The 16,630-nt window shown below is 37.1% G+C and overlaps 1 long non-coding RNA gene across 1 annotated transcript in view; it reads left to right on the top strand.

Annotated features, from left to right (window-relative positions):
• The first annotated feature begins 204 nt into the window (after window positions 1–204).
• The window catches only part of LOC122169191, a 66,765-nt gene continuing 50,339 nt past the window's right edge, over window positions 205–16,630 (top strand). Inside the window, exon 1 of the long non-coding RNA XR_006171512.1 lies at window positions 205–244. This is a non-coding gene — a long non-coding RNA (uncharacterized LOC122169191). The remainder of the gene's footprint in view (window positions 245–16,630) is intronic.

The raw sequence follows: 16,630 nt of genomic DNA, 5'->3' as shown, positions 1-16,630 counted from the left end.
CCTTCCAGCTCCTGAAGGGGGCCTACAGGAAAGATGGCCTACAGGAATTTTTAAAAGGACATGCAGAGACAGGACAAAGGGTAATGGCTTTAAACTGGAATAGGGTAGATTTATACAGTGCTGCCGGAAGGGGTGGAGCCTGGCTCAACCTCTCCTAGACCCATTTTAAGAGCTGACTGCCAGTGGGAAAGAATCTCTTCTGGAGATCCCTCCTTTGGAGTTCTACAGCAAGCCCAGGATATAGGTAAGTATTCTATCTATTTTCTTTTGTGTAATAACCTGCTTAGCCAAGCTCTCTGGTATATTTCATAATTATAACATCTGTACATTCATCGATTATACACAGGTCAAGTTAGATGTCTCCTTAGGTTTCCATCTGAATTTAAGATCTGTCTTGTACAGCTTCCATGTCTTCTCAGTGTTGAAAACTGTAGACTTCTGGATCTGTAGTGGTATCTCAAGTCTCCTTCTGCTCTGTGTTTTTTCAAGCTGGTATCTGAGGCACGTAATTACGTGCATGTTCTTAAAATTGCCAATTTTCACTGTGTAGGTACATACAAAATCAAGAAACCTGCAGTTTCAAAAATCAAAACAGCAATAGGACAAATGCCAAATATGTAGGGTTTATTAAAATCTAAGGTTTTAATGACAGCTACCAGATACCGATAAGTATTACTGCAGACTGCGCAGGGGGCACAGAAAAGTCATCTAAAAAGCCTAGTAAATGCTCAAAGTTAAAGCACTTTTCACAACTGTAAGTGCAGTGACAGCTTCTTTGCAATTATGAAGTTCAGTGTGGGTTCAGAAATCTCCCAGAAAGCAGGCACTGATGTAAGGACATATCCTAAGAGGGAGAAGAAGCATGTGTTCTCTGTTAGAAACTCAAAACGCATGTACGTGTGAATTTCCTATTCTGCTTTTCTGTGCACTGCATTAATGTTTGTTTTGTTATTGATGTTTGAGGTCTTTAGTGGCTGCAGCTTTTACATGCTTTCTGGAACTTGTCAGCATATGTATCTAGAGAGATTATAAAGCTGCAATCAGCAAGTTACCTTGCTTGCCAGTGGACAAACTAGTAACCTGTGAAGGACTAAATTTATATTCTATAGCGAGACTAACAGATTCCCACACAAAGAGTGCTCAGTTTGCCTCAGTGTTTGTAATCAATTAGGCGAAATAGCTGTTGTCTCCATGTAACTGGGTCTCCCTTTCAAAAACTTATAAAAAAACTGAAGGAGGATGATGGTCCTTGGTGAAACTGATACATGCCAGTGCCAATATACTTCTGAAATTAATCTGGACAAGTCACTTAGAAAGCAGTTTTGAAGGGCAGAAAGTTTGTATTCGAAGAGTATATTCACTATGAATTTTTGATTACCTTAGAACTGGAATACCTGACTTAAGAAACGTATACCTTGATAGTCAATAACATAGTAATGCCCTAAGGAAATGTAATTCTAGGACCCCTTTAAGTCTGACCTGTCCATTCACTCTCATCATTGAATCAGTATAGTGGGGAGCTGCCCTGTGATGACATCATGTGTGCCGTCTCAGGGAAGGCTGGAGGATATGATCTGCACAAGAGCATTGGGGAGGAGGATGGAGGTGAAATATGGACTCTTGCTGATTGTAGAAACTGCAAATCAGATTTTCTTGAAAAATTTCATAGCCTGACTTCCAAATTATGCTTCAAGCCATATTTAGTTTGAGCCTGGTCCTGTAGCCTTGCTTGACTTATTCAGCCCTTATTTGTGTGTGTGATCACTGTATGTAAATTGAGTGCAGTGGTACAGTTTTGGTTTAACTTTTACATTCTTGCATTTACATGTTTTTTTTCTGGATATCTTTTACATATTATGCCTTTGTTTTTTAGAGTATTTTCAGAGCTCTATGAATACTCAGTATTGTTATAATTTTTGACTGGAGTTTTTTGGTAAATATGCTCAGCTCCCAGTAGCACATTCTCAACTCACTATCCACAGAGGAAAAACCACTCATTTTCCAGATGTTGAAAACAATATTTCTAGCCCCAGCTACAGAGTAATGATCACTGTAAGGTTCACTGCAATGTACTAGATCCCAAAGTCACAAGTTGTGATTGCAAAAATAGACTTTCACTCTTGTAACAAAAACGTAATTTTTTATGTAAGATATTGAATGGTGACAGCAACTGCTACAAATCTAGCACAGCATAAATATGTAGGGAAGAAAGTACTCAATATGATGCTGAGTGATTTCCTCCACTGGCTTGGAAAGCAAAAATAATTTGCTCGAATTGGAAAGGTAATTTTCAGTTCTCAGAATATCCTTTTCCTCTTTTAGTTTCACTGAATGGTTGGGCAGGATGACTATAGCTCAGACTGACTGTAGTAATGGTTATGTCATTCAGCAGAGAACTAACTCCCTTGTGTGAGCAGAATTTTCATTTATTTGATTTAATTTTTTCTTCTTTTTTAAGGAGACACATACAGATGGAGGTCAAAAAACAGAACTAAGCTGTAGCCAGAAATGTTCCTATTTTGAAACACTGAAAAAACTATGTATAATTATTACAATTTCTTTTTAATGAGGTCATTTATGTCAAAGTAGAAAAAGTGTAAAATAGCACAAAATAGAGAAATCTAGACACTGTAAAATATGCTAATAGATTTGGCACATGCATCACTCCCTTAATATGCCCCCAATGTAACCTATAGATCCCACAAATGACCACATTCTGTTTTTGTATGTAAAAACTCCTTTATATGTAACACTCATAAGAGTAGCAGTCTTACTAGTAGTAAAAGATTATGGTCTTTTTATAAAGTATATAGGTTTACTTAGAATTAGTCCTTGTAGAAGAATGCAGAACCACAAAAAACTGTTAAGATGTCATGATTATAATAATTTAACATTTAGAGGAATACTTCACTTTAAGTTATAGTTCCAAAATTACTCTGCTCATTCATGATTTTTTTTTAATGTATAATTGGCTGCCTCCAAAACTGTCACAGAAGGAGGGAAAAAAGTTCATTTTCCTTGGCTTGTGTACTTCTACTATTCCTGTGTTCGTTTGGCTTGGCTTGGGTAAAGAAATTCTGCAGTCTGAAATAACTTTTTATATGTTGGCGTGCACATTTTACTAGAATAAGCAGGCAGAATAGACCAGGGAGTATTCAGCTATGATCGAAATATATAGTCTTGCACATTTTAATATATTAGTTTGCATTTATGAATCTTTTCATTTCTTCATCTTAGTGGCATACAAACAGGCACATCCTATCTGCATATAAAGACTTGAAGAAAGATGTTTGGAAGCAAGATATGATTAACAAGGGGAGGAGAAATGTAGAAAAAGAAAATAATCTGAGGAATACAAGTTTCTCTCTCAAATATAAAGCCAAGAGAGGATTGCTATTGATCTACTGAAGTATATTCAGGCAAAAGCCTAAAATAGGAAGTAAGAAATAGGAAAACATGTTCCTCTGTTGATTGTCCCTTTCACGTGGGCACGGAGAGATGTCTCTGCACTGGCAGAGCTAGACTCTTCAAACGTGGATTCACACTCCCATCTAGCCTGGACTGAACTTTTTTAATTTATGGGACTGGGCTGAATCTCCCACAAAACTCGCAGTGCTGGCTTTAGCTGTTAGTCTGGTTTCCAAATTATCAAGCAGCAGTGGAAGGCCACAGTCCGGCAGTGCAGCTGTGGGTGTGCTGCTGAATGAGGCCCTATCAGGCAGCATGTTCTCCCTACCTCAGATAGTAACTTTGCTGCAGAGCCTTCCACCCTGTATCTTCAGGTATATGCCACATAACAGCTTACTGGTTCATTCCACATCTCTTCCTAATCTGTGACTTTCCTGCAAACCCAACTTATAGGATTCTCTGGTAGGTTGATTTGTGGTTGTGTGACAGTATTTTGACCAGAGAACGTGGAGAAAATAGCATGTGCTCACAAGGGTTTAACACAAGGTCTTACAAAGTAAAGTGAAAAGAATTCCAGTGAAAATATTTAGGCAATCCCATGATTCTGAATGTCTGTTTTGCTGCCCTTGCCATTGTGGTCTTATACTCTAAGAATGTTGAATTAATGCATACTCACTGGCTGTTATTTCTGGTGAGGAAATTAGAAGAATTTTTCTGTACACACATCATTACATTGACATGGGGATGAGACATAAATGCAACAGTGCAGATAGCTGTACCATGTGAGAAGCAGGACTAAGAACATATTAAACCTCAACACCAAGTAGTTCTGTGCTTGTTTTGCAACTGAGATGAAAGACACCTTATTCTGTTATAAACAGGAAACCCGGGCCAAGTCTGTAGAGGTTCACGCCCAGGGCCACAACCTTGAGGAACCAAGGCTTGATGTACTTGTCAAGATGAAAATCGCAACACACCCCATGATTTGTGCATTGCTGGGACCTGCTCCTAACCACATCACAGCAGAGATTTCTATTATTTTAAAATCTTATGCAGTAATAACTAGGGGTCAGTAATATCCACATCAAAAATGAAGCATAATAAAAACTTAAAAATGTGATATTTGAAGTCCATCTTTACGTCTTTACACTATTATTCAATATGGTAAAGCAAAATAGAAAGACTAAAGAAAATATGTTGCAAAATAGAAAGAATTAAGAGCCCATTTCATGAATACTTTCCTTCTCATCCAATTTTCTTTAAATACTTTAAAGTCTTTTAGGTGTATGTTATTAGGGATTGTACACATAGCAAATCTGGCTTTTACACTTCATTCAAATGCCATTCAAGATGTTTTCTTTTGTTTTCTCATTCACCTGTTTTACTCTCTTAATTCTAACTATAATTTCATTGAAAGTAACTTCAAAAGTTACTACTGATCTAAAAATTCAGATTTTCAATCTGTACAGCATTAGTGCATGAGATACCTACTATGAAAACTGAGGAGGAATGCAGAAAAATTCACCATAATTACTAAGCTAGCTCTGTGAAACAGCAGTTATACACAGTAATGCAGATTTTGTAGGATAATAGTGTAATATGGAATAGCACAGTGCAGGAAATGAGCTAAGAAATTATACATATGTCAATTCAAGCATTAACTAAGCAAACTTGTATTTGTAGTTTCTGTGAGATGGTATATGGAAATATACATTCTACGTGACATCTCTAGATCTTATAAATGACCATTTTTGTGCTTAAATCCAAACTGCTTGTGCCACAGTTTTCTCTTTTAACCTATTTCTTATTTATTCCCATGATGAAAACTGCCATCAGGAACAGAAAAAGTAGTGTCTAGTTTTAGAATAAATCAAATTTATTGTTTTCTACCTTTTACTAAGTTTTTAACTGTCCAGTAGTGGAGGACAAACACCTAGAAGCCAATGTGGGCCATCTTATAAAACAGATTAATAGATTACAACAAAATAGATTTTTGGCTTCTACATTATTTAGAAGTATTCAAGTGTGGTCTATTATCATTTAAATAATACTAGTTTTAAGTGTTTACACATGCTCTTTATTTCTAAGCCCTCCTCATTCCCCAAACCATTAATGAAGTTTGCTTCTCTTAAAATAGCAGTTGTGCATGGAATACCTAATTGCTGGTTTTCTGCTGTCATTACTGCCATGGTATGTTGGTTAAAAAAAAAACAAAAACAACAAAACAAATGCAAGGCAAGTGTGCCTCCACATTTAATAGGAACCTATGTTCTGCAATTATTTGTCCTGCAGCCCTCATGGTACTGTGGCTGAGTTACTCCATAGACTGGCTGAAGCAGGCAGTATGTATTTAGACCTCTCAGCTACGAACAGCAGAGTTTCATAGGAACCATTAAAAGCTTTTTTTTTTTTTTTTTTTTTTTTTTTTTTTTTTGTGAGCTGAATGATTTATTTATTTATTGCATTTGGATTCATTTACTGGCAGGGTCAAATAGAAGATTTTGCTTAGGGCCTTTCCGTCTTCTGAGTGTTGCCTGTGGACTTCTAGCTGGCCACACACAAAAAAAATTCCCCCCTGAAGTGCACTTGTTGGTTGGAAGAAAACCTCACAGGAAAACTGCAATGCTACTAATACAACGTCACAATACTTCTTTACCATTTATAAATATTATTGCCAGAGTAAATGATTTTTTTCCTGAGTACTTTTAACAGGTAGTCTTCCTGTCTACCTTTAACATGTAGTTTATTTAAGCTTGTAAGAATGGTGACATCATTTTGAGTATCTTCAGCCTCTAGAATACTGTTAGTACAGAATGGTAAAAAGAAGAAAATAAACTGGAAAAAGTATGCAGCAGGTCTTTCGATATTTTTTCTACATTTTCTTGCTTAAGTGGGTCCTCTTGCCAGTTGCATGTTTATGTGTGATGCTAGTTACAGTGTTTGTTTAATGTGTTTTATTTAACATCTCAGTTAGCATATGATTCCCTCTTCTTTTCTCTTTTATAGCTGCATACAGTGAAATAGTGTCTGAGCAGGTTGCCTCTAATTTCAATACTAATCTGTATCTTCTAGCTGTGATAATGTTAATTCATTTCTTCATTTTTATTTACATATTTGTAGTTTTTTAGATTTATCATTATTATTTTTCTTACTGTCTGTTTAAAAATGTTGAGATTCAATTGGATTTTCAACAGTTGATAAGGAGATAGAGATCAGAATGGATAAAGGATTTTCTAGGATCCTTTTAATCGTATTCAGTATTTGTGGCAAATGCTGAACAGACACTGTACATATCTTTTGTAAAAACACAGCTCATGAACAATGAGTACAATAGACAATTGTTTGCATTTGGACAAAAGACAATGCTTTCTTGCTTGTTTGATTTGTTGCTATTGTTCAGTTTGTTTGTATGCATTTGTTTGACAGCACAGCAAAAGTGCCAATTTGGTTTTTAGTGCCGCAATATTCTTGTGTAAGATGTGAATAATGATTTCTTTTGAGCATGTGTGGGAAGATACCATATTGCAATAATCCAGGCAGGAAAATAAATAAATAAATGATTAAAAGGGAGAAAAAGAAACGGGAAAAAAAAAAGAAAAAAGAAGGAAAAAAAAGAGGTCCAGTCAAAATTTTCAGTGATTTTGAAAAATAATCCTGTTTAAAAATGACAGGCTCAGGAGTTCTAAAGGTGACTGATACCTCTTTAACCAAAAAGAACCCAATAACAATCTCCGCCAGATGACAAACCATGACCAGGCTCTCTCAGGTACTGTGGGAAAAGGTAGAGAAAAACCTCAACAAATTCCAAGCAGATACGGGAGTGGAAGCATTTTAAAGAAAGGGAGACAGCTGGAGTTTGGTCAGAGACTTCTGTTGTAGTGAGCCTGGAAAATTTTGTTCATACATCAACCAAATCCCACATAAGAATAGAGGGAAGGAAAACTACTGTCCCATTTGCTCTTTAGATGACAAACGACAGGATTTCTATGAGCAAAGCAGGAAATTCTCTCCACTTACTAAAAATTTTATGACAACACAGATATACTCTCCTGCAGAAATTGACTTGCACGTGATTCTATCATTTAAAGAGATTGGGAGATGCGGATAACTCATCTGACTTGGATTTCTTGGTTATAGTGTTTATGCTAGTAGATGGACTTCCCTTCCACTCATAGTCTTTACCCTAAAATAGCATGAGCTATTTTATTTTTTGTCTTCTAGAAAACATTATTTGATCCTTTGAGTGATGGTTTCTTTCATTTCCTTCCCAGAGCCATTTGTCCTGAGGTTCCTGGTTGGTTTAGGCTATGTCCACAGATAGACAGACCCTGAACATCAGACTTGATGCCCAATGAGAAATGACGATGACATCAAAAGGCAAAAGAGGAGGTTACACTGGTCAGTCAAAGTAAATGTCTGATTTAAAAGGCCGTAGAAGAAGGAACATGAGTTTATTTTCAACTGCACACATACAGATGGCAAAGGATGGCCTTTGGGTCCAATAGTGTCAGTAAGTGTATAGGATAAGGAAGTGTCTCCAAAGTAGAAATATTTCAATACCTTAAATAATATAACTTTTAGGATGGTTTTGCTGCTGAATGTTTTTACTCTCCAAGGTTGGAGGAGACAGGGACCATAAACAGCGCAAAAATCAGAAATACTTTCCAGCAACATTTTACAGGCTGTATATGGGCTTTGCCACACCACCACTTTAGTCCCCTTCCTTTCTGTTCTTCTGTAAGATGGAGAGCCTTGTGGGAAGGAAGCATGCCTCCCAGCTGTTGATTTCTATCTTCTAGGCATGCAGGAGAGAACATAAAACTCTATAAGTGCTCAGTATAGCTGGAGTATTTTAGTTTTGTTTCTTTCATTTATTGCTAGCGTAAAGGAATATTTTGTGATATTCTAATTTCACTTCTAAATCCCCTTTTTCCTTCCCCTTCCCTCCCTGTCCTTCCCTGCCCTTCGCAGACCTCTCTGCCCTCCCTGCCTTGTCCTGCTCTGCCCTGCTCTATCTATTTTTTCAATACAGGTTGCTAATAGAAGTAACAAATGCCCTGATTCACCCAGAGAAATGTAGCGTTTTTCATGATAGTAAACCAACACCAAATATTTATTATCCCAAGATCTAACCTCAAGGACAGTGTGGCAAATGTAGTAATGAACAGAACATTTCTAAACTACATCAGAACAGTGCTTTCTTTTTCTCCCTCTGAGTTTTTAATCATCTCAAGTTGAGATAACTGTCAGCAGTTTCTTCTGGTAAGACACAAGTTTGCCAAATGTATGTTCTATGTGTGTACATACAGACATAAAGTATACATTTTTTGTAATAAGTCAAAGTCTATAATTAAATATTCTTTAAAATAGATAAAATAAGTTAGACATCATTTAGGTAGTTAATTGTATACTTTTCTAGATCTAAGGAACCACGCAATGCAACGAAATAAGAAAGAAAGTTAAAGGCAGGTTAGGGATATTCATTTTTTTTCAGATAAGCATATTCATATCTGTGGAAGTCAGTGCCAAATAGACTGCCAAATGTGAGAGTTTTGCAGGATTTTGTACTTTGTGGGGTAGAGAGTGCACATTATTTAGCATTTTCTCAATGAGACACATATTTCATGCCTCTTCATGCTTCAGAGTATCAGCCTAGCCCCTGCGTGATTGATTTAGAAAAATTGCCCACAGCAATCAGCTAATAATGCAGTAACCACATTGTGAGACATCTTCTCTTTATCAGACCCAGATGCTAGACCCTGTTTTCCTTTGAAAAAAATTACCCCATGAGACAAGTACTCTATAAAGACTCTAAGAGCTCTCTAAAGTTCACGATAAACTGTCAAAGTACCCAAACTTCAATAACTATAACTGTAAGCATCCCTGGAAAACACAACAATGAACAAAAAAACAAAAAAACAATGAACAAAAAAAAAAAATGTGGGGGAACTCCAGTCAAACCCGTATGTAACCCAGCAGCTAGAAGAACACTGAAAAGTAAAACCAGACCAGCATAATCAAAACAACCTTTTGTGTTTCTTGTAATTCAGAAGACTGTCTGAAATAATAATATGAAAAAAGAGATTCTCTTTAAAAAAAGCTGCTACTGGCTTTGTCGTCTTGCTTGAGATGGCAATCCTTAACCAAAAAGATAACTCACTTTAAGCCATTTTAATAAATTCATTAACCAGGTAGCAGTACATATTTAACCTCTGATTGAATGAGATTATTTTATCATGTGCAACTTATGGGAAAAAGGAAAATATAATGCACTGTAATATAAACTAAATATAATACACTGCTCAGAAAATGCACAGCTGTCCTGAGTTCATGGTGAGTATCAAAAGTCTCTATGTATAAAATAGATCCAGTGTTCAGTTTGTCTCTACACATTTTTCTTCCTCAAGAGGGACAGATGATAGGCATAGAAACTTAACTACGCTCACACACCTCAAACTCTCCTGGATATAGGCTTTTTTGTCCACACTGTTCAATCTCTAATATTCTACAGCACTTTGATCAGAGAGAATTTCACTTAGATTAGCATCGTTTCCCCTCTGAAACTCCTCTCCAGCACTTTCTGATGAAGTTAAAGTAAATTCTCTTTATGCTAATTAAATGACAAAAAAAAAAATTACGCTTGTTAGCTGTGCTAAAATTGAACAGTGATTCCTCATGCTTGATGACAAAAAAAAATTATGCTTGTTAACAGTGTTAAAATTGAACAGTGATTCCTCATGCTTGTCAAAAATGTCTTCATCAACAGAATTCAAAACAGAAATGGAAAAAAAAATTATTAAACAAACAGACAAAACAACAACAAATAAAACAGAAATTGAGGAGTCCTGACATATACAAATAGAGGCTGTCACAGCCCCTGGAAGTTGCTGACATGAGCCTGGTGCTCCAGAACTGCATGGGCTGTTAGCAGGCAAGCTTGAATCTGCTTTCTTTCTGTTTTGTTTTGTTTTGTTTTTCTTAATCAGTAAAATTCCTGTGTTTTAAACAAGGTCAGAGGAGTATTTTGATACAATTTAGAGAAAATATTTTAGCCAGACTTGCACTTTTCTTGCCATCAGCTTTCTTGCCTGATGTACACACAGTGCGAAATTTCTCTTAGCATCCCTGGGTGCTCACATAGACAGTCCCCAGTCCCAGCAGTCTTCTACTAAGCATTCTCATATGGGCATTCCTTGCCCATGATGCCAGCAAAAAGCATTGTAAGCTATGTAAATCTTGAGGTTTTTTAAAGACTTAAAAGTTGGACCAGTTTCAGTCCACATTTCAGAACTTTCCACCTTTAATCATAGAAAATCCTGAGCTCTGCTACACTCAGTGTTTCTTCTGCAGTCAGCCTGTGTTCAAACACGAAGCAAAAAGGGTTCTGTTAGCTTTGCTTCAAAATATTAAATTGTTTATATACTGTGGTGAAGGAGGGCTTTAAAATAGCTTCACTAGATACCTCAGTTGGAACAGAGGTGCAACATGCCTTGCAAAGTCGATCCTTGTGTTTGAGAAAACATATACTTTAAATTCCTATGAGTCCAAAACAATTTCATGAACAAAAGACTAAAGAACTTGAAGAAATTTCTATTTGCTCCATGTGGTCTTATACAAGGGACAGTATTTTCAGACATAGTTTTCATTTTCTTGAAGGAAACATACAATATCTGCTCTTTACTTCCAAGGTGGAACACTGCCAGATCCTTGCGTTTTAATGCTGATGTTGGTAAATAATATTCATTTCTGGAGAAACCATACAGGTACAAACCTGTGGTTTCAACCAAAAAAAGCACACTGAGAAAGTGATTCAAAGGGAAGTTCTCTAATAGTTGTTCCAGTCTTCCAGTTACACAAAAATAGTCTCAGTGCCTTTTCAGTTTAAAGCAGAGATTTATGGTTAATTATAGCATTTCCCATGAGTACATGTTTGTGTTTTAGTAACAGCTAGTTGAGGAGGAATGTTGAAATAAGAATGTTAAAATAAGTTCAGGGCTAATACCTTGCTCTACGAAAAGATACATATTAAAATGTCTCAGCATGGGCCCTTCCTTATTTCCTTATAAAGGAGATTACATGACAAAAGTGATTCACCATTAGTCATTCAAAAAGCTGGCAGCAGGAGTTGGTGATTCCTTCCACTGCTTTTATTCCTCATTTCTCATCTGTGGGCAAATCATTCAACACTCTCATCTGAAAAATTACAACGGTCTAGGCTAAACAGTGAATTTAACTCATACAGACCATGAGTTCTGCAGAGGTAAGCAGTTAGCCCAGTAAGGCAGACAAAATATTTCATTGTCAAGCATACTTATCTTGGATAATGAAAATTTATTCAAATGTTCTAAATTCTTCTAGTGCATATGGTTGGCAGCAGCACTGCTTAGGCCAAGCTGAACGTCTAGGCATCATTTCATTGCTTAAAATGTTTTTGGGTTCCCCACCCCTCAAGCCCTGATGTGATAAATACTGGTTAGGTCCCTGGTGGATATCTCTCATGCAGCAACAATGCCAAACAAAATGAGGTAAAGCCAGGGCCATTTTCTTTCAAGTTGGGGGAGCAGCTCGGATTTTTTGTAGGTAATTTCAAGTTCCAGAGTACTCATGGGAGTACTCTGGGAGACTCCTAGATTCTGATCTAGGAGCAAAAACATGAAGCTCTGTGACATCCTAGTATCTCAGAAAGTATGGAGGGATGCATGAGCAGTGGGCTCCATAGAGGCAAAGTGAGAAGGACTGACACTCTGGTTTTGTAGTGGAAAAAGGTCTGAGACAGAGGTCAGCTCTCTGTATCACTTTTTCTTTCCATGCTAATAAAAATGCATTACAAAGCACATTTCTAGCAGATACATTGTGACATCTGGTTAATTAATAAAGTACTATTTAGTAAAATATCAGACACCCTCCTAAAGAGCATATCTAGTATTCATTCTAAATTTTTCTATCAGAAATCTAAAGTCCATTGCAACTGTTTCCATGATGTATTCCTCTTCAATTCTTACATTTCTGTGCTACGTTTAGTGTCATGGGAAACAAGCCTGTGTATGTAAAATGTACATGAAAATTTGGTGAAGATTTGGCAGGGCAAGAATTTCATTAGAACTGAGCAGCCTTGGCTAAGGGGAACTGTTTCTAATAAGATTTCTTCAGGTTTTCTGTTTTGGGGTGAATTTTAATAAAAATGGTCATTTTGTATTTTATGATTACAGTGTGCAGTGTTATTTACAAAGCATTTTCATCATTCAGAAAAAGTCTAAGTTACGGACCACATCACCTGGCATCCTATAAAGGCACCTAATCTTGGCTTCTATGGTAACTCTACTGCTTACTCAAATGTTGTACAATGCACAGTAAGTATGTTAGTGCAATCCCATCCTTGTTTTGTAATCTGAGTTACATTTGACTGAGGAGCTATACTTAAGCAAGCACTTGCCTACTTTCTACGTTGAAGGCTTCTAAAAAAATATATTTTTCTTTTATATTCAAGCAGAAGGAGAATATTAAAAACAAAACAAAACAAAACAAAAAGCTGTGGTGTCAAATGTTCAAAGGCTTTGCATTCCCCGGCTACTACTTCTATAACTGTGGAAATGTGTCTGTGAAAGCTGAAGAGAACCTTACTGAACTGAAAATTAAAGAGCACAAAAGGCAGCAGGCATGGGAATAACTAAGCTTAACTGTGGCTGTACTGGAGATGCAGCAATGAAGAACGAGTATACTTTGCAGATACACAGCAACTAAAATAGAAGATCATAGAGTTCCATCTTGGGTGGGAATGCTTATTGAGTCAGAATGAAAAGGAAACTTTTGTCAAAATTGCAGACTTAAAATAAATAAACAAATAAATAGAGAGATAGATAGGGAGATAAATAAATAAATAAATGGAGAGAAGGGCAGAAAGAAAGCAAGAAAACAACTTCAGAGTGAGAGGAAAATGAGAAAAACTAATGGAAAATATTTGAAACATGTGGGATTTTTTACTAAATGCACTTACTAACGTATGTTCCAAAGCAGTAGAATTTTTTGAAAGTATACATTAACCTGTACTTGGATTGTAATTCTCTGAGTCTCAAAAACTCCTGCAGATACACAGATGGGTTAGGAAAAAAAAAAAAAAAGAAGAAGAAGAAGAAGAAAGAAAAAAAAAACAAAAACTTTTCAGTCTTCTGAGCTATTACCATGGTGGATTGAAATCGGGGTAACAGGATGCAGAGAAAGGAATATTTTAAAGACTGCATAGCACTCATTTAAGCCTCTGGTACCAGAGGGTAGATATAGGAACAATGTCTCTTCCACCCAGCTTTTCTATTATACCTGACAAGAAATCAGATTTGAGAGCTATTGTGAATATTTAGCTGTCTCAAGACAGAAGTAGTGTTAGGTGCTCTGGACACATAATAAATCCAGACTACAGTGATTTTGCAAATGATGTCAGTTATTGAAGCAAGGCAGAAAGTTGGCCATCCTATGTTAGAATTTATCTAACTAAACTGTGCCATTCCTTCCATCTCTATTTATCGGCGTAGGAAAAAAGCTCATTACCTAATTAATCCTAAAGAGTCAGACGAATTCTCTGGGGGTACTTGCTTCTCCCCACTGACTGCAAAAATAGTGTAGATGTTGAGCTCACATGTAAAGGCCGTGAAGTTAGCCCTGTTCCTGCCTGCTGCAGTAAGAGATGCACTTTCTTTTTCTTGTTAGCAGAGGGCAGAGGCTTCATAGTTGCAGCTGAGTCCTGATGGGAAGGGGTGCATGGGGAATGATACTCTTTATTCAGATTGAAATCATTCCAGATATGGTCACAATACTATTCTGGATGAATTATTGCTGAGATGAATTAAATAAAGTTGCTCTCCAGTTAGATTATATCCTTTCTGTCTTGTCTTTCGATTGCTCAGTACACTAAGGTTAGCATTGCTCAATTACCAGATGTATTTTGTGCATCAGTATCTCACACTGAGAAGTATACATTCCTTACAAGCTCGAATTTTGTCCTGAATACATGTTCCTCGCTTAGTATGTTCTTCTGTATTGGCTCTAAACTCTACAGCAGTCTGTGAAATATTAAGATGGCCTTTTTACTACTGTAGAAGATTGCTGGCAATTTCTAATGTGGAGCTGCAAAACAGGATACAAAAAGCAAAGAGAATTATTTTAAGATGATTTAAAATAAACCAAGTCCTATTTTTAGAGTGTTTACTACTTTTCAAAGGGATTTTCTGTAGTCTGAAACCCAGACCGCTGAGGTTTACCACTGCTTTTACAACATTTTTTTTCAATAATGCTGTTCCTTTTTAAACAGTGTGTTTAGATTCACATGGTTTTTTATGTTCTCCTGTATGTGCAGCCTATAAGGAAGGATTTACGTCCATTGCATGAGTCAGAGACATTGCACTTCCTTGGTCTAACTTTTTGCTCATCAGGGAGACTGGATCTCCCCTTGAGTTCAGTTGTCTCAGAGGTGACAGACTAAGGCCTAGGACTGTTTTGGTTTCACCAAAGCCTACTCAGTTTCCTGAGAATAATACGTTTCCAAATATATCTCCTTACATTTGACTTAGGAATGTTTGCTGATGTAAAGCAATGCAAGTTAAACACTGTTTTTTCTGAAGTGGTGGGGGGAGGGCAGTTTCTTTTTAATGGCAATGAGTCTTTAATTATAGAGTAATAGAATCTATAATCATGGAATGACCAATGTTGGAAAAAACCTTCAAGATCATCTAGTCCAACCATCCACCTACCACCAACATTTCTCGGCTAAACTGTGTCCTTTTACAACAACATCTAAATGATTCCTAAGCACCTCCAGAGACAGTGACTTAACCAGTTCCCTGGGCAGCCTGTTCCAGTGCCTCACCACTCTTTCAGAGAATAAATTTTTCCTAATATCCAAACTGAACCTCCCCAGACAAAACTCAAGGCCATTACCTCTCACCCAGTCACTGTTATGTTGGAAAAGAAACCAACTCCCTACAACTTCCTTTCTGGTAGTTGTAGGGAGTGATAAAAACACCCCTGAGCCTATTCTCCAGACTAAATAATCCCAGTTCCCTCAGATGCTCCTCTAAAGACTTGTGCTCCAGAGCACTCATCAGCCTCATTGCCCTTCTCTGGACATACTCCAGGGCCTCAATGCCTTTCATGTAATGAAGGGCCCAAAACTGAACGTGGTACTCCAGGTGTGGCATTGCTGTTGTTTTCCTATAGTCTGAAGTCAACAGTTGATACTACTGTGCCTTTGAAAATTAGCAAAGATTACTCTTTGCCAGCCATACTGAACAGGTTATCTTACTTTATCACTCCTTGTGGCATTCTCTGCTAACTTTTGTATAGAGAAACCAGTTACGTTTTGTATAAAGATGATGCAAAAAAAAAAAAGACCTTGAAAATTAATTTTTGACTTCTTAGAAATCAGTGTACCTTCAGCAGGCTTTCTACACAGGATTCTGAATGGAGAATATTTGAACAATAATAATTATGTTTTGTTAACAGCCCACTGTATTTCCACAGCCAACATGAAAATGTATTTGCATCTCAAGAGAAGGTAGGCACAGGACGTGTTCCAAAACTCTGTGCAGTGGTTAGACCAGGTCAGATAGCAGGATCCATTGGAGATGTTCTGAGTGACTGAAAGAGCTATTAGATAGCAAGACTTCCGGCCACTGCAATCTAAATGTATTTGTACTTACTTGTGCATTCTTCTACTAGGGATCCAAAAAAAGCAATACACTTGTCTTGGGGATACTATGCCTATCATGTATCTTCCTTTCATGCTGAGAAGTACTTGTCAGCTGAAAACCTGAAAAATATGGGTAAAACATACTGGTTTTTTTTCTTCGTTAATGACAGTTTAATGACTGATTATCTGCTGTAGAACAAGAGGCAAGGAGGAGCTCAATAAATTTCAGCATGGAAGCCTCCTGACTCGGCATTTTTTCGTGGCTTAGATTTTAACACTGTTACAGACAAGCAGTTACCTATGCTAACTCTGGCCCAAGATTTTGAGATTCAAGAACATCAAAGAGAAGTGCAAAGCACTCCTTAGCCAAAGAAACAAGCTGTGCTCAGCTTGATAAAAAATGTCATAAGGAGCGTGGAGCTCTCTCACTGTGGAGAGCAGCAAGTGTCTCTGTGCCATGATGGATTGAGGTTGCCTGTAGTGTTCCTCCAGGAAGACCATGAGTGCAGTGAGCAGAAGAACTACTGGTGCCTCAAAGAGAGA

Source organism: Centrocercus urophasianus, unplaced genomic scaffold (assembly GCF_019232065.1).
Source record: "Centrocercus urophasianus isolate 14NV4802_14NV808 unplaced genomic scaffold, USGS_Curo_1.0 seq_5, whole genome shotgun sequence".
Taxonomy (NCBI): domain Eukaryota; kingdom Metazoa; phylum Chordata; class Aves; order Galliformes; family Phasianidae; genus Centrocercus; species Centrocercus urophasianus.
This window is presented reverse-complemented; position numbering and strand designations above follow the sequence as displayed.